Genomic DNA, 24,913 nt, shown 5'->3' on the forward strand with positions numbered 1-24,913 from the left:
ATCCAGCGCTCTGTATCAGCGCTTTAATGGGTACCTGTCTCATTACTTAATTTACGGCTCAGCGCGTCTCTTTGCGCTGTGGATAAACGGATATCAGTTCTGCCTTCCGTCCAAGCGCTCTATATGAGCGCACCAAACGTAGTAAGGGTTAAGCATCTTGCTGCTCAGCTCTTGAATGTGAAAACTTCTTAGAGTATGTCGAGGCTGGCAAACTAATTATACCTATGTTTAGTGTAATTGACGATTGCATATTACGTGATCATTAATGTTCTTTTTTTTTGTGTCAATGTTACATAATACATGTTCGTTTTAAGAATATTTTAGCATTGTGTATTACTTAATGGGATATAGGAATGTTTACAAAGATTATATTTGAAAGTTGTTCCCCTTTTAGGACACCTAATTGTGCTATATGTACAGCTGTGTATATTGGTTTTATGTATGATTGGTCAGATAGTACCATGTGACCATTTCAAGTTAGAATATATCTGGGATAACCAGAATGGACACATTACTTCTTGAGGAAGGGGAGGGGATCCCCGAAACGCGTTGAAGTTGCTACCAGTTATCACGTCTGATCATCTATCTGTTTTATTGGATGAATAAAATCGTGTGTTTTTGAAAGAATCACCGGTCTGCCTGATTCCTGCCATTTGTACTGGGAAGGATACAAAAGATACCTTTTTGTGCACGCGAGACAGGACACTAATGTAAGTGTTATTCCAAAAGCCTAGCTCGTTTTAGATGAATATACACCTGATGTCTGTTGGCAGAAAGATACCTTTATGGGAAAGCGAGACAGAACTATAAAGTGAGTGTCTTTCTGATAACGGGGGAACATCTGAGCGTTGCTCTGGATGAAGACATAGCTGTTCAAGTTTCTGTTTTAAAGTTTTAAAATTTTAGTATTTTAAAGCAGCGCTAGTTTGCAACCATCTTTTGTTTTGTACTCATTTGTCTTGTAGGGATTTATAAGGGAAAATCCCATGTGTTGCAAACCAGCAGCTTTTGTTCTGTAGCGCAGGGCTACTCACAGATTCCTTTCTTTTAACCAGTGAATTGCTTTGCCGGGGGTCTACAATGTTGTTATGATGTACCTGGATAAGAAAACCCATTTCATACACCCAGGCAGAGACTGCTTGGCTTGAGATACTGTAGATGGTCTCTTTGCGATTATAATGAACATACAGTATACAGTAAGGGATAAATTATGCTGATAGTAGGCCCAAATTTAGCAATGCAACACTGAACTTTATGCTGAAAAGACGCACACATCAAGGAGCACATTTAAGATAAAATACTAAAATGTATTATAGTTGTACATTAATCACGTGTCTGTTATATGAGATACAAATTTCCTTTTCACTATGTGACACACCCATATGAGTAACAGAAATATCTCTGGAGACAATGAACAAGGATCAGCCAGCCAGACTTGCAACACCACATGCTGCTACTTTATGAGGTAGTGCTGTTCAGCCCTCACAAGAAGAGAAGAGATGTGTTCTTTTTATTTGCATTATTTCATTTTTTTCCAGACATTGAAAATATCAAATCAACAGACATAGGGCCTTATTCAGGTTTGTTAGCAAACCAAAAAAGCAAGCAACTGGGCAAAACCATGTTGCACTGCAGGTGTAGCATGTGCAGAGAGATTTAGATATGGGTGGTTTATATTGTGTCTGTGCATGATAAGTTCTGGCTGCTTAATTTTTTGCACTGCAATTTAAAATCTCTGCACATATTACATCTGCCCCACATGCAGTGTGACATGGTGTTGCCCAGTTGCTTGCTTTTTTGGTTAGCTAACAAACCTGAATAAGGCACATAGCACATTATGTCAAAAAGCACTTTTAAACTGTTCCTGCAAGTCATTTTTTTAAGCATTGTATTTAATTGTAACCAGGGTCATAAGTTATCATAACTAGGTGTGCGCGGAGTGTGCCACTGCACATAGCGATGCAGGGTAGGTGGCGCTGTTGGCAGTACTTGTCAATTATCTGTTTTAATTACTTTCACTTGCATCTTCCCTTCCTTTTTGAAGCCCAGCATTTCCTGACCACCCCTGTCTCCTACCCTGACCCCTTCTGTCGCTAATACCTATATAGCATTCATGAACTTGACTTGATAGCTCAGAAGCATAAAGAAAATGTACATGGGCATTTTTGGGCAGTGACTAAGAGGTGGCTATTCAGAAGCACAGCGATGATGGTCTGTCTTTTGGCGTTGTGGCAGGGACGGCATGATTCCACCTGAGGTTAATATGAAGCGGCAGGATTTTATAGGATTAGAGTAGCAGCAATCAGTTTGATGGAATCAAGTCTGGGTTTTTGCTAAGTCTGTTTTAAGCCATAGCTGGGCTAATCACTACAACTTGTCTGCTACCTTTAAAAATGTGTTTGTTTAGTAGGTTATGGCTCCTGTCACAGCATGTAATGTGAGTGTCGCAGAAGTTTTTGCAGGCTTAGAAGGACAATCTTGTATATTGTGGGCCATATACTGATGGAGAGTCTGGCCCTAATATTTAGAATAAGTCACAGATGTGCAACTGGCAAAAGATGCTGTCATGGACATTGATAAGGCCCTAAGTGACTGGCCACCTGGCAGTTGTGGTAAATGCCAGAAGGGCCAATGGCCAGATGGGTCGGTCCAGATGGCAGCAGTATGGCGGATTTGGTGCACCGGCAAGCAGTCATGTGAATACAAACAGCGCCACTGTCATTTTCAAATCGGGCAATCAGAGCTCACAGGCAATCAGAGCTCACAGACCTGCAGCCAATCGGGAACGGCTGGAGTGGTGGCTCCTGATTAGAAGCTGGTCCATGAGCTCTGATTAAGTTGTGATTGGTGCAAGATTCAAAATGCCGCTGGCCATTTATCTCAGGAGAGCACATGCAGGCGGATTACTGGGGTCAGGTCTTCAGTTTTCAGGACAAATGGCCAGAGCAGCTCCTGTTGCTGCTGCTGGTAGTACCCAGTAACCTAAGCTTCCAGGTAATGAACCATCTGTCACTGGTCAGGGAAGAGAGACCCGGCGCGGGCAGGGTACAGTCCCTGGCAGAGGAACGACGAGGCATAAGACCTATTGAGACATGTTGCAGCTAGCTGTGACCCTTCCCTGTGTCACACAGTATCACTGCCGCTGCTGAGTCATATTATGTGACAGGTGCACCAGAGTTGCTGCTATTCACAGGAAGTTGCCCATGCTGATGCTGTCATCCAGGTGACATCACTTGTATTCCACCTTTTGTTCTGTTACAGGACCCACAACATTGGGTATAGGAGATACCTTGCATTAACTGATACTAATTCTGTCCACAAGGTGATCCTGCTCTGTGCATGGACTGGACCACTGGGAACAAATCCTTGTATTGTATTAATTTTATTTTAGCCACGTGATCTGTTACTGACGCTCCCTTTCATTTCTAGAGGACTGTCATTGGGAACCTGAGTTTGAAATTCATACAATGGCTCTCAGCTAACAGGGCACCTCTCAGAATTTTACTTACAGCAGATCCACTTTAACTATCTTTTTCATATCAAGGCACAGCAATTTGTGTACTCACCCACCTGTTCACTGCCTTGAGCACACAGGAGGGCAGTAGTCACAGTTTGTTGCACTAACCTTGATATCTGAACTTTATTCTATAACCTAGAGTACACGCGGTGAACCACTATTAGACAATCCTCAGCATTAAGGGCATATTGTGTGTAATTAAGTGAAACATGAAGGTGCTACAATATACTGCATATATACATATATATATATATATAGATAGATAGATAGATAGATAGATAGATAGATAGATAGATAGATATCTTTAATTGGTGTGTCCTTTGTATGAACATTTCCCACATATACAGTATCTTTTTGGGTGAACAGTTTAGCTATAATGTATGCATTAATGCTCATACCAATGTGCTACTGTATTATGATTTTTTTTAAGAATAGAAATTGTTGCTGGAAATATTATACACCATTGTTTTGGATACTGTTGACATGCAATAGATTGCTTTTGTGGAAACATTACATTTCAGTATACTTTAGCTGTATGATGTTATAATGTGACAAAAAATTGCTACTTTTTAGCATACCAGAAATTTGATAAACTGAGGAAAAACATAGAGATGTAGCCAGACTCATCGTGGCTACATCTGTATGTTTTCTTTTCCTTGCAGCACTCTATTTTGAATGTGGAGCTATTTATTACATGTCAATTTATTGGCTTAAATTAAAAGGAATTTGACATCAAAGTTCAGGGGTTCTGCTGATAAGCATGACCCTATTTAAGGAATAAATGTTAGAATAATTAGGAGAAGGACTAAGAAGTAGGAGGAATCAGGAATAGTAAGGGGAGGAGTCTATGCCAGGAGGAAGATGCTGACGCAAGGTGGAACTTTGTGCTTTAAATGCCAGGGCCTATTTTTAGTCCCTGTCTAGCCCTTAGAGTGGCTGTTGATTGCCTTTTACTAATAAGTTTGACATTCTTCCCACACTGTTTTTTCATCTTTAGATACATAAATATATACAATACATAAAGATTTTAGATATACTGTATATGTTTTTATAAAAATATATATATTGTAACAGGGTCAGGGGAACAGGTACCATCTCCTGGGGTAGATGGCAGTGTGCAGCAGCTGAGAGATCGCACAAGTCGGTTGGTTTGGTGCAACTGACCTTAGCCAGTTTTGTTGTGCATAAAAACAGATATAAACATCAAAAATAAAATACCTTGCTGGCTGGCACTAACTAAACACAGGATAATCCTAGCTCACTAACCAAAAATTACAAGGAGAAGTTTACCAGCCACAGCTCACTGGTTTTCAAAGCAGGTGAATGAGGTCATGCATTTGTGAGCAGGGATGTTTGTCCATGAAGTACATCCAGCGTTGCACGTGTTGTGCTCGGGCCGACAGGGTAGCTCGCAGGCAAGTCAGAATTTCTGTTTTTAGTTTTTCATAGTCCAAAGTATCTGCTGTGCTTAAATCAAAATATAGCCACTAGATGGCATAGGTGAAATTTCTGAGTAAACATTATTTATTTGTGGATGGCATCGGTGAAATTTATGAATAAATAGAGTATTATAAGTTTAAGTAGGTTAAAATAGATCAGCCATCTGTATATTTAGTTAAAGATTTGAGATAATATAAAGTGGTAATAATAGAGGGATAGCTTATTCATAAGTTTTTATAGCAGATACTGATTATGTGAGTTGAAAACGAGGCTTGGAGCAGGAAGTTTACTACCTGTATGTGGAGATAATGCTATTGAAAATGAGGCATGAACCGCATGTGCAAATGCGCATGCGCGAGCCGGGAATCCCGGTATATGAGTATGTGAGCTGTAAACGAGGCTTGGCGCAGGAAGTTCATTACCGGTATATGAAGAAAATGCTTTCGAAAATGAGGCATGAACCGCATGTACAAATGCACATGCGTGAGCCAGGAATCTCGGTATTTAAAGCTTGGAGGACAGAGAAATGCTATATACACACTGAGGGAGCCGCTGAGACTGGAGGGTAGGCTGAGAAATGCGTTTCTGGGACTCATCAGCTGTATTTTGCAGTCTTCTGCTAAATTCCGGATTGTCGTGAAACCGGCCGGTTCATCATTGTGAAGCAGCATGTGAAAGCGCAAAGGAGCGCTGCACAGGTGTCCATTCACATTTGCCATCCATAAAGAAGCTGCCATGCTTACACCAATAAAGGAGAGGTACAAATTTGGGTACAGAGCAGAGTGTACTCTAGGTGTTTTTCTGGACCCTGTTGTTTGGTGCCGTAATTTATGGGTGCTATCCTGCGTGTTGGCTGAACATTTTATTAACAGCTTATTAACAATATACATGCAGCTGCACTAATAACCAGCTTGGGTGCTGCAATATATGGACGTATTTAAATATAAGCAGGTCGCTTGTTGACAACAACATTGTTTGACTAACATCTTGCTACCATTCTGCATGTGGACGTACTAACTATTAATCAACCTGACAGTGCACAATACCATGTGGCATTGAAAGATAGAATCCATCAAAACAGGAGCCTCATTGAGACTGTGATTGAGCTTAATAGTGTGCATAGGAACACATTTGCCAATTGAGGGCCTAATTCTGAGTTGATCGCAGCAGCAAATTTGTTAGCAGTTGGACCAAAACCATGGGGGTCATTCCGAGTTGTTCGCTCGTTATTTTTTTCTCGCAACGGAGCGATTAGTCGCTAATGCACATGCGCAATGTACGCAGTGCGACTGCGCCAAGTAAATTTGCTATACAGTTAGGTATTTTATTTATTTATTTATTTATTACCAGTTATTTATATAGCGCACACATATTCCGCAGCGCTGTACAGAGAATATTTGCCCATTCACATCAGTCCCTGCCCCAGTGGAGCTTACATTCTATATTCCCTACCACATGTACACAGACACATTCATACTAGTGTTAATTTTGTTGGGAGCCAATTAACCTACCAGTATATTTTTGGATTGTGGGAGGAAACCGGAGTACCCGGAGGAAACCCACGCAAGTACTGGGAGAATATACAAACTCCACACAGTTAGGGCCATGGTGGGAATCGAACCCATGACCTCAGTGCTGTGAGGCAGTAATGCTAACCATTACACCATCCGTACTGCCCTTTTACTCACGGCATTACGAGGTTTTTTCTTCGTTCTGCTGATCGGAGTGTGATTGACCGGAAGTGGGTGTTTCTGGGCGGAAACTGGCCGTTTTATGGGTGTGTGTGAAAAAACGCTGCCGTTTCTGGGAAAAACGCGGGAGTAGCTGGAGAAACGGAGGAGTGTCTGGGCGAACGCTGGGTGTGTTTGTGACGTCAAACCAGGAACGACAAGCACTGAACTGATCGCAGATGCCGAGTAAGTCTGAAGCTACTCAGAAACTGCTAAGAAGTGTCTATTCGCAATTCTGCTAATCTTTCGTTCGCAATTTTGATAAGCTAAGATTCACTCCCAGTAGGCGACGGCTTAGCGTGTGCAAAGCTGCTAAAAGCAGCTTGCGAGCGAACAACTCGGAATGACCCCCCATGTGCACTGCAGGGGGGACAGATATAGCATGTGCAGAGAGAGTTAGATTTGGGTGGGGTGTGTTCAATCTGAAATCTAAATTGCAGTGTAAAAATAAAGCTGCCAGTATTTACCCTGCACAGAAATAAAATAACCCGCCCAAATCTAACTCTCTCTGCAAATGTTATATGTGCCCCCCCAGGGCCGGTTCTTGCCCTTGTGGTGCCCCAGGCAAAAATATAGGGGCATGGCTTCATATGGGGGCATGGTCAGTTACGCCCCCATTTTTCCCCCTTGAAGCGCCGCTGAAAGAAAAAAGAAAAGAAAATCTGATTCCAGACCGCTGCAGACCTCCGCCGGCGCCGCTCTGCTCCTCTCCTCTCCTCCGATCTATGGGACAGACGTCAGTCATGACGTCTCTCCCATAGCACAGCACAGACACTAGAGGTCAATTATGACCCCTAGCGTCTGTGCCACAATGCTGTGCGGTGCGTGATGACGTCATCGCGCACCGCACAGCAAAGGTCCTCTCCACAAAGGGAAACTAGACGCGTAGCGTCTGTTTCCCTTCGCAGTGGGGGACCTGCGGGGGGCACAGTGGCGGATCTTGCCATGGTGCGGCACCCTCCGGAAGGTGGCGCCCCGGGCAAAAGTCCTGCTTGCCCGTGGCAAGATCCGCTACTGCTGCCCCCCTGCAGTGCACATGGTTTTGCCCAATTGCTAACAAACTTGCTGCTGCGATCAACTCTGAATTAGCCCCTGAGTGCGGAGATTTGAGTAATTCATACTTATTGCATAATTGGTCTGCTATAATATATATATATATATATATATATATATAGAAGACAAACGAACCGGCACTCCCAAAAAATCAGTCTCGCTGCACCGGTGCCATCCCAAACATGATTTGCATAGAGGAAAAGAAAAGCGGCACTCGGCGTCTTTGAAGCAATTAAATTGTATTAAAACAACACTCTAAGTGTTGTTTTAATACAATTTAATTGCTTCAAAGACGCCGAGTGCCGCTTTTCTTTTCCTCTATATATATATATATTTAATGTGGATATTTTTAATGTGGATACCTGTATTTTTGGATTTGTGATACTGGCCGGTATCTATTTGTGTTAATTTGTACTTATTTGATGGTATATAAAAGTAAAAATCTTTTTGCGAAGTGAGAAGCGCTGTCTTATTATCTATTTGTTTTTTGCTAGTTTGGGGTAATTGGGATCAGTTCCCTGAGATCAGCTGCTCTCACTTTGAGGATTGACAGCACCGGGTGTACTGTATATGTTCTGTATAAATCAAAATAAGCTTTCTGAGGCCCACCTGAGAGAAAGTAGGCCGACCCACTGTCCTTTAAGCTAACTATCCCGCTTTGCCATTCTCTCAAACTTGGTCAGATATGCCTCCACATCATCTGTCTCTGTAATTTTTTAAAGGCAATGATTAGCCCATATGGAGCTGGAACTGGTTGGGACATTTGGGGAAGCATTTCCAGGCTGTGCTGCAAGATGCTGGACCACCTCTTCAAGAATCTTATGGTTCGTGTGTTGTTGTCTCTGTATCTCCTCAAACTCCAATTGATTTTGCCTGGTACCTTCTTGCTGGACCCTAGTGTTTTCATGTGGATCTGCTGTTGCTTGTAGCAAGGCCTTAATTAGGTCCACAATGTTTTCAGGTTTTTTTCAGCAATTTTGTGGCCACTTTCACCCAGGACATATATCAGTACTGGATTCCAAAAAGGGTGGGTCTGGCTCTTTAACTACAGGTTTCCACAATCATGCAGCCAAACCACCACTAGGACTTGCTTCTGTGTGTGAGGCACCACAGCTGCCAGCATGTCCCACTGTGAAAAAGCTTTTGCAGAATATCACTCCTGCAGTTTTGCCCTGTGCCATATCTTTAGCTTCAGTCCAGGTAGACACAAACCTGGGGGTATATTTACTAAGATTCATATTAGTGTCAATTTGGAGGGAGATTAAACACGAATGACATTGAATGTATGAATTTGCAACTTTCTGAATTTTTTACGCCTCATTTACTATGCTGGCGTATTCTGCATTTTCGTGTGTATTCCGATGTCGATGTCATTCGTAATTTCGGCCAGTGTTTTACGGGAGTGATTAGTAAAACACTGCCGAACTTAACACAATGAATCCCGGCCGGAACTGTGAGATCCGTGCAGGGCTTCATTGTGTACCTTAAAAAAGTGTTTAAAGAGTTAAAAATCAGAAAACAAAATGCTTGGGGTCCCCCCTCCTTAGCATAACCAGCCTCGGGCTCTTTGAGCCGGTCCTGGTTGTAAAAATATGGGGAAAAAATTGACAGGGGTTCCCCCATATTTTAACAACCAGCACCGGGCTCTGCGCCTGGTCCTGGTGCAAAAAATACGGGGGACAAAAGACGTAGCGGTCCCCCGTATTTTTAATACCAGCACCGGGCTCCACTAGTCAGAGGGATAATGCCACAGCTGGGGGACACTTTTATATTGGTCCCTGCGGCCCTGGCATTAAATCACCAACTAGTCACCCCCCTCCAGCCACCCAAGGGCCAGGGGTGAAGCTCAAGGCTGTCCCCCCCATACAAGGGCGGCGGATGGGGGGCTGATAGCCTTTTGTGTAAAATTAAGAATATTGTTTTTTGAAGCAGTACTACAAGTCCCAGCAAGCCTCCCCCACAAGCTGGTACTTGGAGAACCACAAGTACCAGCATGCTGGGGGAAAAACGGGTCCGCTGGTACCTGTAGTTCTACTACAAGAAAATACCCAGATAAAAACAAAACACACACATCTTGAAAGTACAATTTTATTACATACATGCACACCTACATACACACATACTTACCTATGTTGACACGAAGCAGTCGGTCCTCTTCTCCAGTAGAATCCAGGAATACCTGTAAATAAAATTATACTCACAACAATCCAGTGTAGATCGATCCTCTTCTGTTTGTAATCCACGTACTTGTCAAAACAAAACAAAAAACCCAGACCACGCACTGAATGGGGTCCCATGTTTACACATGGGACCCCTTGACCCGACTGGCGGGACCCCCCCGTGACTACTGTCAAAGAGGGTCCCTTCAGCCAATCAGGGAGCGCCACGTCATGGCACTCTCAGCTGTCAGTCAGGTGGCACACTGGAAATACAATGTAGCGCATAGGCGCTCCATTGTATCCAATGGTGGGAACTTTGCGGTCTGCGGTAGACCGCAATGTTAAGTGGGGTCACTCTTGTGGTTGACAAGAGGCGCTCCATTATATCCAAAGTTCCCACCATTGGATATAATGGAGCGCCTCTGCGCTACATTGTATTTACAGTGCGCCTTCTGACTGGCTGTGCGCGCCTGAGCTGTCAATCAGGAGAGTGCCATGACATGGCGCTCCCTGATTGGCTGAAGGGACCCTCTTTGACAGCAGTCATGGGGGGTCCCACCAGTTGGGAAAAGGGGTCCCATGTGTAAACATGGGACCCCTTTCAGTGCGTGGTCCGGCTTTTTTGTTTTTTTGTTTTTGCCAAGTATGTGGCTTACAAACAGAAGAGGACCGATCTACACCGGATTGTTGTGAGTATAATTTTATTTACAGGTATCCCTGGATTCTACTGGAGAAGAGGACCGACTGCTTCGTGTCAACATAGGTAAGTATGTGTGTATGTAGGTGTGCATGTATGTAATAAAATTGTACTTTAAAGGTGTGTGTGTGTTTAGTTTTTATTTGGGTATTTTTTTTGTAGTAGAACTACAGGTACCAGCGGACCCGGTTTTTTCCCTGCATGCTGGTACTTTTGGTTCTCCAAGTACCAGCTTGCGGGGGAGGCTTGCTGGGACTTGTAGTACTGCTACAAAAAACAGTATTCTTATTTTTACACAAAAGGCTATCAGCCCCCCATCTGCCGCCCTTGGATGGGGGAGACAGCCTCGGGCTTCACCCCTGGCCCTTGGGTGGCTGGAGGGGGTCGACCCCTTGATTTAAGGGGTCCCCACTCCTCCGGGGTACCCCGGGCAGGGGTGACTAGTTGGTGATTTAATGCCAGGGCCGCAGGGACCAATATAAAAGTGTCCCCTGGCTGTGGCATTATCTCTCTGACTAGTGGAGCCCGATGCTGGTGTTAAAAATACGGGGGACCCCTACGTCTTATGTCCCCCGTATTTTTTTGCACCAGGACCAGGCGCAGAGCCCGGTGCTGGTTGTTAAAATATGGGGGAACCCCTGTCAATTTTTTCCCCGTATTTTTACATCCAGGACCGGCTCAAAGAGCCCGAGGCTGGTTATGCTTAGAACGGGGGACCTCACGCAATTTTTTTTTCTGATTTTTAACTCTTTCCCACCTTTTCCCACTGATAAACATGCACAGATCCGTGCATGCCTATCAGAACACGGTAAAAAAAGCAGGTCTATTTTAAAACTGCTTTTTTTTACGATTTGTATTTTTTCACGGCAGTGTTTGTGAATTAGATTTTTTAGTAAATTACCGAGTTGTATAAAATAACAGGCGTATTTGACCGATGGTGTATTCATTCATATTTTTTTTCTTTGCCTTCCAAAAAAATACGAATGCCTTCATCACTGCCGAGATCTGAGTTTAGTAAATTCCCGAGATGACACTTTGATGAAAAAACACCAACTCGGTCAAAATCGGGAGCTTAGTAAATATACCCCCTGGTGGTAAATTTACTAAAGGTTCTAAAAATGGTGATATTGCCCATAGCAACCAATCTGATTCTGTCTATCATTTTATAGGATGCAATAGAGAAATGATAGTCAGAATCTGATTAGTTGCTAATAGGATGCACATGCAGCTTCTGCTAATTAAAATTATATGGGGCATGCCTATATTCGGTGTGTGAGTCTGGCTGTACCTGCATATGAAATGCTATGTTACAGTGATTTCCAGGAAAACACTGTAACGTAGTATTTCCTATGCAGATACATCCGCAGTCTCACACTGAATATAGGCATATCATTTTAATCAGCAGAGTCTGCTTGTGCATTCTGTTTGCATAGTGATGCGCATAAGATGCATTTACGGCAAAAAAGATGCCTGACGTTAGCAGAGATGCCCGGGAACTGAAGATTCACTCACGCCAGGCATTTAGTGGTGCCTGCACAATACTAACATGCCTTACAAACAGGGGCGTCGGAATGGGGGGGGGGCAAGAGGGCAGCTCGCTCTCCCCAAAATATGAGGGAGGTGCCATCCGCATCCACCCAGACTCGCAGCCGCCGCAAGGCAGCTTCAGCGCCGCCCGCGCCACATATAGAGGGCGCTGTAGACGCGATAGAGGCTGTGCCTCTACTGTATAACTAACTACAGCACTCACTGATCACAGTGATCAGTGCTGCTGCAGACGCGGCTCTTCCTTTGGTTAGTCTTCAGAGCATATGTAATGAGGGTCGGGGCGTCATGATGTCACGCCGCTCATTACAATATGCGGAAATTGTGCTGGGGCAGGACGCCACATTCGAGTGGAGAAAGTGCAGTTTGAACGCGCTGGCCGCCAGCGCCATCATATCCCAGGGGCCTCTTATGTAGGTGTGCTACATGTTGCTCATACATTAATTCATAAACTTCTTTGCTCCACACTACAGTCTGTTTAATTTTATCCAGCAAGGCTGCTGCAGCATGAGTTTGATTCCTCACCTCCTCTCTCTCCCCCATGTGCCTCTCCCCCTGTCTGCCTCTCACCTGCTCTCTCCCTGTCTCGCCCCCCGTGTGCCTCTCGCCTCCTCTCTCCCCCCATGTGCCTCTCTACTGCCTCTCCACCCGTGTGCCTCTCACCTGCTCTCTCCCCCCGTGTGCCTCTCACCTGCTCTCTCCCTGCTTCTCACCTGCTCTCTTCCCTGTGTGCCTCTCACCTGCTCTTTCCCTGCCTCTCCCCCATGTGCCTCTCACCTGCTCTCTCCCTGTCTCGCCCCCCGTGTGCCTCTCACCTCCTCTCCCCCCCCATGTGCCTCTTTACTGCCTCTCCACCCGTGTGCCTCTCACCTGATCTCTCCCCCCGTGTGCCTCTCACCTGCTCTCTCCCTGCTTCTCAGCTGCTCTCTCCCCCCTTGTGCCTCTCACCTGCTCTCTCCCTGCTCTCTGCCCCATGTGCCTCTCACCTGCTCTCTCCCCCCGTGTGCCTCTCACCTGCTCTCTCCCTGTCTCTCCTCCCGTGTGCCTCTCACCTGCTCTCTCCCTGTCTCTCCCCATGTGCCTCTCACCTACTCTCTCCCCCCGTGTGCCTCTCACCTGCTATCTCCCTATCTCACCCCCTGTGTGCCTCTCACCTGCCTCTCCCCCCATGTGCCTTTCACCTACTCTCCCCCTGTGGGGTATGAGATTACTGTGTGTGATGTGTTATATGTTTTTTGTTTTTTTTAGAGAACTGTGAATGAGTTATTATATTGGGAGCAGAGGCTACCAGTTTGATACCTACTGACTGCTTCTGCCACCAGTTACCACTATAATAATGCCGGGCCTGGGAGGAAATTCCCAGGGCCCTATCCCACTGGGACTCCTTTCACTGTCAATCTTACAGCTGGCTGCTAACTACATTGCCTTCCGAGTCACCCACTGACTCCCTGTACCCTTGGGGTTACTATTGGGTGGCCATGCCGCTTCTTTTTTGCCTTCGTCGCATGCTGCCCCTTTACAAAGTTTATCCCATCAAGTGGCACAAAAAATCTATATATGCTTTTTTTTTTTTCAAATTCTTTTTTATTTCAATTGAAGCATAACAAAGATGTATATCAAAGTACAGTAAAATATATCTTTAGGAAGATCTATAGCGTAGACATTGGTTTATCACACAATAGATACAAAGTAGCATTGTGATTCACTGTTAGGACCAGTATGCATATATAAGTCACAACAGGGTGTCTTTCAAATAATTAAAAAGAACAGACAAAATGAGCCCGGATCCGTGCCCTCACCCACATCCACACCCACTCTCTCCCAGGGCAAGGTTTTATGTTTCCCCCTAAAGTAAGCATGATAATAAACTAACCGGCCACAAGTGAGATTGGGGGGTCCTGTTCGTAAACTCTAGTTTCGTACCATAAAGTGTTGTGGAAACATTTCCACACCTGTTCCCTCAAAGGGTGGGACAGGGTTTCTATATAGCTTTCCCATGTTTCGAAAAAAATTTTAGTAAACTTTTCCTTTTGTAAGGAAGCCTCCAGCCATTCCATTCTGAAAACGTGAAAGATCTTCCCTAGGAAAAGTGACATTGGCGGGGCAGTGGGCTGTATCCACATCTGTAAAATACATTTTTTGGCAGCTGCGGAGGTTATCATCAACAATTTTTTAACGCCCTGTGCCACCCTAGTACCTTCCGGCATCATACCAAATATTGCCCATTCAGGGGTAAGCGGTAAATAATTAACTAGGTGTTGGGTAACATATCTCCATATCTGGACCCAGAATCTCCGGATTATAGGGCACTCCCAGAGGCAATGAAATATCTCAGCTTGTTGCATACCACATCTAGGGCATGAAGGGTCTTCTAGCAAGCCCATTAGATGTCTACGGTGTGGCGATAGATATGTTCTATGCCACACATTTAAAAAGAGTTCAGTGTAGGATGCAGCAGGTATCAGCCTGATGGATAGTTCGAGATACTTCAGCAAATTTTTCATAGTAAGAGACGGAAAATGGCCCACCCATTGCGCCATCCCCGTCGTTACATCAGCATATTGTAAGGGCGTGTGTAAGAATGAATAATGAGTAGAGATCGCCTTGGAAGAGGGGTTCCCAGTCAGTAGCAATTTATCTAACGGGTTGTCATAATCCTGTGGGGACAATAATCTAGAGACAGCAGCTACGTAATGCTGAGCTTGCAGGTATGCTAAGGGGAACCTATTCAATATTGGAAAGAGTGCCACTGCCTGTGTCAGCGTGAGAGGTTTTCGCAATTCACCACTTGTAATTTGTCGTATAGAAGTAATGCCGTACCTTTCCCAGAGAGTGAAAGGATGACTTGCACCTCCGTCTTGAAAGCGAGAGTTGCGGGCTAGAGGGAGGAAAAGGGATACATGTGGGTTCAAGGAGCATTTACAACGTAAGATGTGCCAGACTTTCCGAGTGGACATTAATAGTGGATTTGCTCGAACCGAGGTGGGTATCTCTTCCTCGTGTAAATGCAAGAAGGAGATAATACTACCACCACCCAAGAAGGCAGACTCTAAGGTCGTATTGGAGTACATATTCTCACCGTGTAGCCAATCTCTCAAATAACGTATGTGGGAGGCGTAACTATATTCCAACACATTGGGGAGATTTACACCTCCATTGTGTCGACGCTGCTGCAATTTCACCAAGCTAATTCGTGCTCGCTTACCATTCCAAATGAATGTACGTATTATTTTGTTAATTTCTGTTGTGGCATTCCTAGATAGTAAAATAGGAAGGGATTGCAATGGGTATAAAAGCCTAGAAAATAGAATCATTTTCACCAAGTTCACTCTGCCCAAATATGATATTTTAAGATGTCTCCAGCGTTCAGTATCTTCCCTCATACTGCGCACGATTTGTTTCAGATTGAGACTGTACAGGTTGTTCAATTGTTTTGGGATCTGTACCCCTAGGTAAGTGATCGCTTTAGTTGTCCATCCAATTGTTGCTTCCCTGAACCAACCCGGGCGTGCGTAACCTGGTTTTAAATACAGGGCCGTGGATTTTTCAAAATTAACCTCAAACCCCGACACCCGTCCAAATTCTTTAACACGCTCCATCAGCGGCCCCAGGACCCTCCTCGGCTCTGACAGGAATAAGAGGACATCGTCGGCAAATGCAGATATCTTTACCTCCTCTACCCCAATACTGATGCCTCTAAATTGAGACCAATTTTGTAATACTCGTAGCATAGGATCCAATGCCAGGTTGGAAAGCAGGGGTGAAAGGGGGCAACCCTGTCTCGTCCCTCTGGTAAGTTCGATATTATCCCCCTTTATCCCGTTAATCAGCAATGAGGTGTTTGGTTGGGTATAGAAATTTTTTATTAAAGATTGGAATGTTAGTCCAAAACCCCTCCTCTCTAATATGTCATATAGATAGGGCCAAGAGACCATATCAAATGTTTTAGTCGCATCTAGGCTTAAGAGCATATTCGGAGTATCAGTCTGGAGGCTCGCCGCCATCACCGCAGCTATGGCAGTACGAATTCCTTTCACTGAATGTCTGCCCTTGGTAAAGCCCAGTTGGTGCTCTGTGAGCATGGACGCTAAAAAGGATTGGAGCCTATCTGCCATTATTTTAGCTAAGATTTTGAAGTCAACGTTCAAAAGTGTGATGGGCCGGTAGGAGGATGGTAGAGAGTGATCTTTATTGGGTTTTGGTAAAAGGGTTTAAAAGCCTGATTGAAAGTGGGGTACATAGGAGATTCTGATTGGATATGTCTGTATAGTGTATGTAATGCTGGGACAGCATCATGGTGCAAGAGTTTGTAATATTCTATGGAGTAACCGTCCAGTCCCGGTGCTTTGTTGAGATGCATAGAGGAGATTGCTTTAGCAATCTCCTCCTCTGTAATCGCTTTCTCGAGGTCCTCCCTCTGTAAGGGTGTTATGCAAGGGAGATTCGCCTCATCTAATAGTTTGGTTGACAAAACCGGGTCGTGTGGGGTCGGTGTGTAAAGCTGACGGAAGTAGTCCTGGAATGTCCGTGTGATATCCGCAGTTTTAGTGTGTAGTGTATTAGTGTTATTGTCAAGTATAGTAGAAATGTGTCCACGCCGCTTAAAGCTTTTGGTCATGTTTGCTAGCAAAGTCCCTGTTTTGTTTCCCCAACGAAAATATTTTTGTTTAGTGTAGTCCAGTTTTTGCTGAGCCTGTGCTACCAAGAAACTATCGTACAGTCGGCGGGATTCGACATAGGCATTGTGAGTGAGGGAATTAGGGTCTGAGATGTACGCTGCCAAGTGTGTCCGCATAGTATGGAGCAAGTCATCATGTTGTGTTTTATTTACCCTATTTCTTTTCGCTACATATGCCATAATGTGTCCCCTCATTACCACCTTGGACGTTTCCCAAAACAAGACAGGGTTGTCCCAGTGTTCCAGATTGTCATCCGAGAACTCCGCCCATTTTAGTCTAAGAAACTTTTTGAACTGTTCTGAGTGGAAAAGGTAAGAGGGGAATCGCCAGAAGAAGGGGCGGGAGCCCATAGAGCGAGCACTGAGTGTGACTGACACCGGTGCGTGGTCGGAGACAGCAACATCCCCTACCTGGGCATCCGTGGTGTCAGAGAGCAAAGACGTGGACAACAGTATATAATCTATGCGAGAGAAGGACCCATGGACCGCCGAATGGAACGTGTAGGACCTATCCGTGGGATTAAACATTCTCCATGGATCAGTCAAAGAATGGTCCACGAGCAATCGAGAAATTTGGTGCCACTGGGGGGCCATCCGGTTTACCGGGGTCGGGCATTTATCAACCAAGGGGTCCGAAATTGTGTTGAAATCACCGCCTATTATGAGTTCGTGATTGTTTCTACTATGAAGCAGTTGTGAGACTCGTTGGTAAAAAGCTGGTTGGTCAACGTTGGGAGCATACAGATTGAGCAGAGTGAACTTAGCATCATAAATTTGAACATCCATCAGAATATAGCGACCCTCCGGATCTAAATCCGTATTTAAGATAGTATAGGGGAGGTGTCGTGCCAAGACTATTGCTACTCCGCGCGATTTGTTACGATAAGGCGCAGAAAAGCAATCACCTATCCACCCATCGCGTAGTGTAGAATCCTCCCCCCTCTTCCAATGCGTCTCTTGGATATAAACAATATCAGGTTTAAGTTTTTTAAGGGTGGAAGTTACTTTTTTGCGTTTTATTGGGGTGTTGAGACCCCCCACGTTCCATGAGGTAATTTTGATGGAACAGGGTAGTCGTTGGAGAGAGCTGTGTGGCCTAGAATGGGGAGTCGTCATCCTATACCCTGTAAGGGGTGTATGTAGATACGAGTATAACTATCGGGTATGGGGTCATCCCTGTCCCAGCAAGCAGGGTAAACCCCAAGGGTGTATAGGAGGCACGGATCCGGGCCTAACAGAGGAAGTGAAACCATGTACAATGAGTGTAACCATAAAAAATTTAGCTTCAAGAGAAAATTTTCATACTTTTTCCCATCCAAACGAACATCACGCCAGCCCCTGAATAACATTTCAGTGGGTGGCAAGCATAAACATAAACAATACCAAACATAGAATATAAACATCATAACAGCTGAAGGTGTAATATATAAGCGGTAAATCCAAAGAGGATCAACTATCACAAAGTCAGGAGAGCATATCGTCTCAACTTTCAGTAAGCCATAGAGGCTCATTAATGAGGGGAGGAACCTAAATGTAATCAGGTAGGCGGGCTCCTAGATTGGCGAGCCGGTTGTAAGTGGGCCCGGGCCTCAGTCGGATTGTCAAAAATAAATGTCTGCCCATTTTCAGTGATTTTTAGTTTGGCCGGGTACAACAATGCGAAACGCTTATTGTTCTCAGCTAGGAACCTGCAAAGCGGGGAGAACTCTTTACGTTTCTGGGCCACCGCGACGGAGAAGTCCTGGAAAATGAGGATACGATGATCCTCAACAACCAGGTCCCGATTCCGTTTGAAAGCAGCCAGAATCCTCTGTTTGTCACGGTAGTCCAGAAATTTGGCAATTACTGGGCGGGGCCTCCTATCAGGTCCATCACGTTCTGGGCCCAACCTATGGGCTCGTTCAATACGAGGGATGTCCATGTCACTACGGAGGTTGAGCGCCTCGACCAGTTGTATACTTATAAAATCTATCAGGGCCGACCCTCTAACCTGTTCGGGAATACACACAAAGCGGAGATTATTCCGTCTGTGTCGATTTTCTAAGTCGTCTACTTTGTCAACAAGTGCTTGGTAGGAGGCCATATTGGATGAGTTGGTCGACTGTGTAGCCAGTAAGTCATCTTCAACGTCACTAACCCTTTGTTCCAGTGCGCTCAACCTATTAGTGTGATCAGTCAAGGAGGTTAAAACTGAGTCTAAGGATGTTTGTAATTTGTCTAACCTTTTATCAATTTTAGGCATAAGTTGGTCAAATTTGGCCTCAATTCTGGGGAGGAAATTTTTAAATTTTTCATCTATCATGGGTATGAGTGATTCAAATTTCTCCTCTATTTTTGGCATTAGCACATTGAGTAATGAAGATGCTACGTCCGAAGACGGTGCATGAGGGCCTCCTCTCTCCCCCGCTGAATGTACAGGAGAGGAGCTACCTTGCGGTGAAGGTGGAGAGGGGCCAGGCTTCGCCTGCGTTTTTTTGGGATTAACCATGGTACGAGTAGTTCTGGGTGGGAGTGAGGACAGTGGTTTGTTAAGGAACTTGTCCATACACCGGTCTAGAAGTTTAGTGACCCTAATTCCAAAGTATCAATGGATAAAAACGGTTCCAACCCGGGATTGATATAACAAAATAGAAGAGAGAGACCGCTCCCCTGGGAGTCAGCAAGGTCACATCTTAGAGATCAAACGGTAAGTACTAGAATAAAAATTACCCTAAGCGTAATATAACAGTGGGTGTGTTTGGATAATTGTGCAATGTTCTGAGTAGTAGTTAAAGCACAAACACTGATACCCAAAAGGTATGACAGACCGTGGCAACTAAAAGGTTACATATCAAGAGAAATAGGTAATCAATGTCGCAGAGGGTTTTCACTGTAAAAGATCAGAAACATATTCTTCCCCCTCCCCCTTCCCTCCCCCCCCCCCCTCCAGTGGTATAATGCAGCACTGTGAATCCTATGACAAGTCTTTGTATAGTAAAATTTCTGGACTCCTAAACAAGAAAAGAGGGGGACTGGTAATTGAAAAATAATAATGGTTATTGATAAAATTCAAGGTATGCGAGTAGAGGAAGTCCAGTAGAAAACCGGGGTAGGTGAACACAAAAAACAAAAGTCACCTCAATAAAGGCAAGTGACCTCTTCGCCCTGGGGAGGTGTCGAGGGAGTTGGATAAATAATCAGAGCCTGGTTAAAGTCAATGTACACTCTTCTCAGTGGCAGCCACCTAGCAGTCCCTTGTAATCGTAAGAACAAACTGTTAATAATGAGGTCTTGCAGTTAGATATGGAGCTGCATCCTCTCCCGTCCGGGTAGTAGTTGTGTGTGAAAGCACAATAATTCCCCCAGTGCCAGGAAAGTGTGGGCACCCATCCGGGTAGTAATCATAAGTGTGATCACAATATTGCCAGGGAAGCGTGGGTACAGGGAGGAGCAGGGGAAGAGTGAGGGAGAAATGGAGTGGGCTAGGGAGGATGGTGCTGGGGAGTTGGAAAACACAATAGGGGGGAACGGAGCAAAGACGAGGGGGAAAAAGAGACCAGGGTCTGTTAGTAGAAAGAAAGGGAGTGGGGTAGACACACAGTGTTAGTACCTGGGGGGGAAGGAGCACTCCATCCAGTGCAGGCAAGCCGGATCCCCGTCAGTGCCGTCAATGAGGCCGTAGGAGTCACAAGGTGGGGATGGTTCCAGGTACCTCTCACGATCAGCCCACTGTGTAGTCCCGGCAGGAGTAGGTCCACCCCGGCAGAAGGAGCACGGCTAGCGGTTGTGCAGGAGCAGGGTCCCAGACTGCACTGAGACAGGTCCGGGCATCAGCGTTGGGGCGCCGCACCCCTCACGGGTAATCCGCGCCGAGTCTCCCGCCTCACAAGTGCAGAAGGATGCAGGTTAGTCACTGGGAGCGGCAGCAGAGCCCCGCTGCCGCTTGTATACAGTTGCGGGAGCGGGGTCGATGAGCAGCGGTCAGCTGGGTGCCGTGGATGGCGCGCTCCGAAACTCAGCAGAGGTACGGGCTGGAACGGGTGTGCATCCACGTCTCCACGCGTCCCGCTACGATGACGGTTACCCGCGGGACCACAGAGACCGGGTCAGGTACAGAGTCAGGGGTCGGGTGCCGTTATATTAGCAGCGGCGGGCCGCGGTTAATGTCCACGGGATACAGCGGGGGTTACAGGTGGAGGCCAGTGCCGGCCATCAGGTCCGATGGCTTGACTCCGGGGCAATACACGGGTCTCCCGCACAATATTAATATCCCTCTGATCAGGGAGAGCTTAGTTACCAGATGGTATAGGTGTCTCTTCAGTGGGTCCCGCAGATGGGGAGGATTGTGAGGGATTCCGCATGGAGTATGGAGGAGCCACATTAAAAAGCGGCCATGCTAGCTGGCTCCGCCCCCGGAAGTCAAAATCTATATATGCTTACCAAAAATAATTAAGCTGGGGCCGGCCCTGCTTGCAGCGGTGTGTCCGGCACCACTGCTATTACTTTACACAGCAGGCAGCGCTGAATCTTCCTTCCCCATGTGCTCCGCCAACCCCACCTCATTTCCTGAAGTGTCTATGCTCTGCAGAGACGTGCTGCTCGTGACAGCAGAGGTAAGCAGCAGCATAGCTGCTGGCTGTGTGAAAGGAGTAGGGAGAGGAGCAGTAAGGAAGAGGAAGCGCTCTATCTAGCAGATGAGTATAATGGGCTATATCTGGCGTAATATGTAACGTGTAATGGGCTCTACCAGGTGTAATGTGTATAATAGGCTCTACCAGGCATAATGTGTAACATGTAATGGGCTCTACCAGTCGTAATATGTATAATGGGCTATATCTGGCGTAATATGTATAATGGGCTCTACCAGGTGGAATGTGTGTATTGGGCTCCACCAGGTGCAATGTGTGTAATGGGCTCTACCTGGCATAATGTTTATAAGGGGCTCTACCAGATGTAATGTGCACAAGGGGCCACTCACTCTCAGCTGCTCCAAAGAGTTCCGTACAGGTGCAAGCGACCCATCTATGGTGGCCAGAAGCTAGGGGCGCCAAACAGAGATTTTATCTTGCCCCCCCCCCCAACCAAAAAAAATTCTGACACCCCTGCTTACAAATGAACACACCTTTTGTGCCTTCTGGGTTCTCTTCCCCAACCAAAGCCAGCATGAGCCATTCATTTACATAGTGTACCAGCCGTGCTGTGTTTGTCATTTACTAAGCAGTACACCATGCCTTTGAAATCACAAGTCTCATAGTGGGTGGGATTGGAGGTGGGGGAGGCTGCCTAGCAAAGCAATGGGGAGGCCAGGGAAGAAGTACAGTAAACTCAGTCTCATAAAGATAACACTCTTTTTTCCCAAAACAAGTTCTGTCATGCTTTGTATGCAGACTCATCACACATATACCAATCAGTTGCGACTTGTGATTTCTCGGACTGGATGTACTGCTTAGTAAATGACAAACACAACATGGCTGGTACACTGTGTAAATGAATGGCTCATGCTGGCTTTGGTTGAGGGAAGGGAACCCAGAAGGCACAGACAGTAGCATTGTGCATGCACCGCAAGATGTCTGGTGTGAGTGAGCCATCAGTTTCCAGGCAGTTCTGCTAATGTTGTGTGTCTTTGTTTGCCGCAAATTAATCTTATACGCATCACTATGCAAATAGGATGCACAAGCAGACTCTGCTGATTAAAATGATATGCGGCATGCCTATATTCAGTGTGGGACTGCGGATGTATCTGCATAGGAAATGCTACGTTCCAGTGTTTTCCTGGAAATCACTGCAACGTAGCATTTCATATGCAGATACAGCCGCAGTCTCACACAAAGTATAGGCATGCCACATATCAGCAGAAGCTGCTTGTGCATCCTATTAGCATAGCAATGCACATAAGGTATTGCTGGTTGTGTGTGTCAGAGACTCACAATCAGTTCAATGCAAGCAGATCTTTTTCTGCATTGTCATTCTTAGTTACAGCCATCCTGGGGCCCAGTGTTCATTTGTAAGAAATTTTAGCATTATGTGAGCACACTGCAGAAATTGTTGATCGGTGGTGGCTGAACAATGCGTACTGCACAAGTCGCAGTGTGCAGTAAAATAAGACTTGCAATGTATAGTATACAGTATATCCAGCATAAAATTGGTATCAGAGAAGTAATCTAAATTGTTTTTCAAAACATCTTGTCCTTTGCAGGAATCAAACCCTAGCTCAAGGGCATGGTAGCCATCAGCGATACCACTATGCCAAGAGAGTCATGGAGACAGGTTATTGACATCTGCAATGGCATAGTGATCTCACTCATTGTAAGCACAACTGATTGGTATATCTGTGTGCATGTCTGAGTCTGACTTTTTGTAATTTGAAAAGCCACATTTCTATTATATATCTGTGTAAAAAACAGCAACCACAGCGTTTTTCACAACTTATTGGTATTTGGTATATCTGTGTGCATGTCTGAGTCTGTATACGAAGCATGACAGAACTTGTTTTGGGAAAATTAGAAAAAGCTGTGTGTGCTACTTTTTACACAGATATACAATACAATACAGTTCAGTGTCACTTTCAGTGGGGCATAGATGCACGCAATCAGCTCAAAGGAAAAAACAAACCCTTTTTCTTTGCTTACACTTGTACTGTAGTTACTGTGAGTGATCATGACTGCCCCAGCCATATGCAGTACTGTATAAGCATGGTATTATTGTGTCACTGTCACCGCAAAATTGCAAGGTCTGAGAACACGGCACAAGTCATGGTGTGCAAAATAAAGAGATTTGTAATGTAATATATAGTATACAGTATATCATGAGTGATCATGAGTGCCCCAGCAAAAGCACAGCAAAATTTGCAGTGTGTAATAAAACAACTGGTATCATGGTAAGGCTTGTTAAACTTACATTACAGTATATCTATTGTTTCACTTTACACTGGAGACTTCACACAGGCGCAATGGAGGTTTTAAAAGCAACACCTGGTGGATGTACACCAGTATTGCATCAGCCGGAGACTCAATTCATTACATTGGGACTGATATATGTATGTATATATCCATAGCATCTTCATACATTGTGTTAATTATACTGATTTCATTGTTGCTCCCATTCTAATTGCTGATTCCACAACATTTAATCTAAACATTATTGCTTCTCCACCCTACCATCAGATGTTAATGTATCTTTCCTACAAGTTTGATCTTCTCATTTATTAAGCATAAATTAAATGTGACCAAACAACAACACCAACATTTTAGGGCAGATGCCCTGGATGATTTCACAGCGCAAATGAATATAATGGGTGTTAATTTGTTTTCCTGCTTATTCAGCTAATTACTTTGCCAACTTTATTTCAGCCTAAATATTTTACGGCTCTGATTGTTCACAGATCACACAAAATATCATGTTAGTGTGTTTTTATTTAATTATACTGTATTAATGATGTTTATACCAGAAGATTAATACCATCTGTCATTACGATCATCTACCAAAAATATTTTCTAATGTGCTCAATAATGTTGTCAATTATTGTTAAAATGTGATTGACTGCATAGGTAATTTTGAACTAATACATGAAAAACATTGGAGCAATTTGGTAAAATTTTACCAAACTATGAGATCGAATATCTGCTGTCAATATATGACTTTATCTGTTGTTGATGCTGAATTTAAATAGAATCTTGTAAAAATCATCAAATGCTATAAAAAGATAAACATCTTTATGTGAAATAAATCATGTTAGCCCTTTTCAGAGCAATCTGTAAAACAATTTACAGCAATTGCTCTGTTAAATTTTGGCAGCAATCTCCATCAATTCGAAAGTGGCAGGTTCTTATACTCATAGTATTGATTAGCCCATGGTTAAGGTTTACTGGCCCAAATGTATTAAGCCTTAAGATAGGAGAAAGTGTAGCACTTAAAGAATGAAAATGACAGGAACTGATTTGCTGGTACTTTATCAAACACATCCGGTAACTTGGCAGTTAGGAGCTGATTGGCTGGTGCACTATCACTCTTTAAGTGCTCCACTTTATCCCTTTTTAATGCCTAATAAATTTGGGCCTCTGTTAGCTACAGGAAATGTGGCCAACATTTAGCGGCCTATTCATTATCACTAACGAA

General features: G+C 44.7%; 1 protein-coding gene across 3 annotated transcripts in view; it reads right to left on the reverse strand.

Annotated features, from left to right (window-relative positions):
• Nucleotides 1–24,913, reverse strand: part of LOC134927913 (serpin B5-like) — a 201,677-nt gene that overhangs the window by 126,336 nt on the left and 50,428 nt on the right. Inside the window, exon 1 of one of the 3 annotated variants that reach the window (XM_063923030.1) lies at nucleotides 4,808–4,866. The exons of the other annotated variants lie outside the window; for them this stretch is intronic. The gene's annotated coding sequence lies outside the window, so the exon portion shown is untranslated. Of the gene's footprint in view, nucleotides 1–4,807; nucleotides 4,867–24,913 lie in introns of those variants that run through there. 3 annotated transcript variants of the gene reach the window in all.

The sequence above is a fragment of the Pseudophryne corroboree genome, chromosome 5 (assembly GCF_028390025.1).
Source record: "Pseudophryne corroboree isolate aPseCor3 chromosome 5, aPseCor3.hap2, whole genome shotgun sequence".
Lineage (NCBI taxonomy): Eukaryota > Metazoa > Chordata > Amphibia > Anura > Myobatrachidae > Pseudophryne > Pseudophryne corroboree.